The sequence below is a fragment of the Octodon degus genome, unplaced genomic scaffold, assembly GCF_000260255.1.
Source record: "Octodon degus isolate 3935 unplaced genomic scaffold, OctDeg1.0 scaffold00382, whole genome shotgun sequence".
Lineage (NCBI taxonomy): Eukaryota > Metazoa > Chordata > Mammalia > Rodentia > Octodontidae > Octodon > Octodon degus.
Window position 1 is genome coordinate 566,896 of NW_004524958.1, and position 4,586 is coordinate 571,481.

The following is a 4,586-nucleotide window of genomic DNA, read 5'->3' on the forward strand; positions in this document are numbered from 1 at the left end:
ATTCTCTTTTCTTTCCCACCCACCTCCTTGCTGTCTCTAAATCCCTCTCACCCACTTTCCTTCTTGCTTTACCATCATTCTCACCTCACATTTATGACATACAATGCTTACACTCCTTGCCGCTATTTAGTTCCTTTACAAGACATTTCAGCACTCAGGAGGCTGATGCAGGAAAATAGCTGTGAGTTCGAGACCAGCCTGGGCTACAAAGTGAGTTCAAGCCCAGCCTGAGCTGCACAGTGAGACCCTGTCTCAAAAAGACAAAAAAAAAAAAAATGGTATCTATGCATAATGGAATACTGCTCAGCTATGAAGAAGGATGCGTTGAAAACACTTGTGGGGAAATGGAAGCCCCTGGAAAATAGTGTTGAGTGACATCAGCCAGACACAGCAGCCTGAATGCTACATGGTGTCCCTCCTCTGGGGACAGCAATGGACAAAGAGTGAAACCAAAACGTTTTCAATGGAGAGGGTTGGTCATATCATCTTCGAGACCAAAAATTCTTCAATTTATTGCACGCTGAGAGCAAGCACCGTGCAATCACCGTTTCTGCAGCCGGCACCCTCACCACCACAGTAGCGGCCCCATGAGTGTCACTTTGGTCCACCTCCCCAGCAGGGTGGCTGCCCTCGTGATCAGCACCATCACTGGCAGCCCACAGACGTGCCCCGTGGGCCACGCTGACACCACCGTTCTGCGGACTGTGCAGTTTCCCCTTTATGGGACTAAGCCGGGCGTGGCGGGTGCACGCCTGTAATCTCAGCCCTCGCAAGGCTGAGGCAGCAGGATCACTGTGAGTTTGAGACCAGCGTGGGCTACAAGGTGAGCTCAAAGCCAGCCTGAGCTGCACAGTGAGACCCTGTCTCAAAAAGGCAAAAGAGAAAATGTATGTAACTAAGCACGAAAAGGCAAAAGAGAAAATGTATGTAACTAAGCACGAAGCACTTCTTCACTTGGAGCCCAACTTCCTATGCTTTCGTGTCGGGGGAATCCGGACTCCCAGTGTCCCAAGGCCAAAGCCTGCCTCCTGGAGTCCTGCCGGGAGCTCCCTCCCAACAACAGAGGCCTGGGCTGGGGGCACCCACGGGGACAGCACACCCCTGTGCCGCAGGAGCCCTGCCGGGTGCTTCTGGTGGGCTTTGGTTGAATGTTAGTGCGTCGCGGTGGCTGTGGTTGCTTTCCATCATGGTTCAGGAATGGAGGCTGGGGACGTGCAGGCCCCGCTCAGGAGCCCAAGAACGCCGGAGTCCAGCTTCATCTCTGCGGCTGCTTTCTAGAAAAGTGAGACCCCTCCCGTGACAGACTATGGTGACAGACTGTGGAAGGGGACAAACTTCCCTGACACACTCACTCATGTTCAAAACAATTCCTGAAAGCGTTCGAAGAAGAAGTCAGTGAACTCACACGCTGGGGTAGCTATTAAGGGTAACATCAGGAAGTTGGGTCCTTTCAAGGCTTACGTGAGAGTGAACCGAGGAAGGTAAACTGGCACCACCACTCTGGGAGTCAGCACAGATTCCTCAAAAAGCCAGAACTAGCAATTCTACGCGGCCCAGTTAGCCCCCTTCTAGGAGATTTCCCGAAAGGGGTAGAGACATCGCATCCCAGTGATCCACGCATATGCATGCTCACAGCAGCACGATTCCTAATAGCTAAGTCTCGGAAGTGGCCCATAGGCCTGCCAGCAGACTAATGGACAAAACGCTGGTGTTCACATACAGTGGAGCACTACTCTGCCGGAAAGAAGCAAAAGCTTGAGTCATCTTAGGTGACCGTGAGACCACGTGCTAACTGAAGGGAACCAGACACAGAAGGTTCAGTATCACGTGGCTTCTCATATAGGAAAAAGACAACATAGACATAATTTCAACAAGACAGATGATGTGAAATAGGGAGGCAGACTCTGTGGGGGAGGGAAGGGGCCTGGGGGAAGGTGGGGAGGATAAAGGGCCAAGATGGCCTTGGGTGCCGAGTCCCCAAGGGGAGCGGAGCATTGCGTACAGAGCGCATCCTAGCGGGAAATCCTTCTCCAGTACGGACACGAGAGGCACATGTTTTGGATCGATGCAGGACGTTGAGGCAGCCGTGACAGGGCAGCTGAACAGACTCCGGAAAGAGAACTTTCGAGCTGCTTCCCAAGGCGGTGAGAACAGTGGGAGGGTGCGCTCGGCGCGGGCGGGCCTGGGAGGTGCGCAGCGCCTCTTTCCTGTGTGATTCGAGTATTTAAATATTCACTGCGTTAGGTGGTCACGCCTCACGGTTGGTCAGTTCCGTTACACCAAGGTGCCTTAGTTTCTTTGCGAGTCAAACAAGACAAGTAGGCTGTGCGCAGGCGCAGTGCGACCCCACGCCCCTCCCCAGCCTCTTGTCCGTGTCCTCCCAGCCTTTGCGGGTCACGAGGGGCCAGCAACTGATAGCTGCGAGAAAGAAACCAAGGGGGACAAAAGAGAGCAAACAGAATTTAAGATTTTAAGCCTTATAGACGTTTGGGAGGCCTGAAGACTTTTTTTTCTTGCAAATGACATGATTTTATTTTTCTTCGCAACTAATACTTCATTGGGAATATATACCACATTTCTTTATCCACTGTATTAGTTACTTCCCTGTTGCTGGGACAGGGTACCCACCACGTGCAATTCAAAGGAGGAGAGATTCATTGGCTCAGAGTTTCTAGTGGGCCCCTTGGACCTCGGCTGTAGGGTCCTCTAAGTACTGTAAGGCTAAACTTGGGGAAACACTTCCCTAGGCATCTCTGAATGAGCAGTGACTGGATTACTGTTTTCAAAGCAGACTTTCAAAGGAGTTTACCCCCTTTTTACCCTTTTGAGCCTATAAACACAGGGTCCGGCCAGTCCCTGAGATGCCCTCAAGCCATCTTTCCTGTTCTGATGCAAAGCTCTTGGCTACTTTTTAACGGTACATCTTTTCAGCAACCAGGCTCTTTTCTAATCTTAACTTGCAGACACTCCCTTTCTGGAAAAATCACAAACTTTTCATATTTTTCAGTTCTGTTTTTCCTCCCAATTCTCACTATCAGTCTGGCTGAAGGGAGCCAGTAGTAAACATCACAATCTGAACGTTGGGTTACATTGAAATTTTCTGTATTGGATTCCTTTACCACCATTAAATTCAGCTTCTCACAGTTTGAGGCCATGCACAAAATGCAGACAAATTCCTTCCCAGATGAAACCTTCCCAGCTTCTAGTCCTGTTTTCCAGAGTTTACTCTCCCAGCTGAAACCTCCAGGGCCTTGCCTGACTTCTTGAAGTCCTGGCGTATGGTTGGAGATGTGTATAGGTCTGTATGCGAGAATAGATAGCTTTGGTGAAAGGAAGCTGTTGGGCCTGTAAAAACAAAAGTTAAGATTCTAAAAGAATTTAAGGTACCTCCAGCTGAAAGAAGTTGGGTGTGTATTTGACCCCGGGTCTTCCCAGAAGCATGCTTCCGTTTTCTTCCAGGCCGGCTTGACCCTCCCCAGCTCCCGTAGGCTGCGAGTCTGAAGTGCCCGTCAAGATGGAAGTGAATCCTCCCAAAAAGGAGCATCTGCTGGCGCTGAAAGTTGAAACAGCAAACAGGCTATGACGTCCACCTTAGCAACAAACACATTCCCAGGAACTTGTGGGAGATCCTGTCGTGTCACCAGGATTGATGCGGTTGACTAAGCCTACTTTATTCACCAATATTCCAGTAACATGTGAAGAGAAAGATTTACCTGGAGATCTTTTTAACCAACTAATGACAGATGATCCTTCAACAGTAAATGGTTCAGAAATTTTTTTTTTTTTTTTTTTTTTTTTTGAAGCTCTGACTTGCTGAAATGTTTATTTTGAGGATGATGACATTTTTGTGGTACTGAGGATTGAACTCAGGACCCTGCACTTGTCAGGCAAGTGCTTATTCTACTGAGCTATCTCCCTGGCCCCTGAATTTAGAAATTCTTAATTCCATACTAGAAATGGTCTAAAACGCAAAAGATTCTTAAATGAGGGCAAGTTTTGAAGTTTACATCTCTTTACATTATAAGAATTAAATATAATCCACATAGGTAATAAAGCTTTGTTATCAACAGTGTGGAACGAATATAGGATGCCACATCAAGGAAATTCCGATAAGAGGAAAGAAAAGCATAGAGACTCATTCCTTAGGATATCTGAGAAAGGACAGAAAGACTATCACAACATTCAAAAATTTAAAAAGGAATATTGAAATATGAATCAATACGCATTATCAAAACAATATAGTAACACAGTATAGTAATATGTAGAGGTTTAAGAGAATGAAAAGTCACCGAACCATGTGTAGCATGATTTATATTTCAGCTCAAAATCTATGCCGTGAGACTACTTTCATTTCAATAGACATATCTACAGAATCATTTATAATGATCACATATTTTGTATTGCATAATCAGGCCTACTTTCTATTGCTACTTAGCTTCATATTATATTTTTATATCACACTGAACTGTTTCAGGTATAACTCTTGAGGCCCTTGTTTGATGTCTGGTGTTCAGTGATGTCCCTTAGATAAATTAATGGAACTAGGATTGCAGAGCAAAGTACAGGCAAAATGTCAAGGCTCTTGA

General features: G+C 47.0%; 1 pseudogene; it reads left to right on the forward strand.

The window, feature by feature from the left end:
* The first annotated feature begins 3,514 nt into the window (after nt 1-3,514).
* Nucleotides 3,515-4,586, forward strand: part of LOC101569465 — a 2,308-nt pseudogene continuing 1,236 nt past the window's right edge.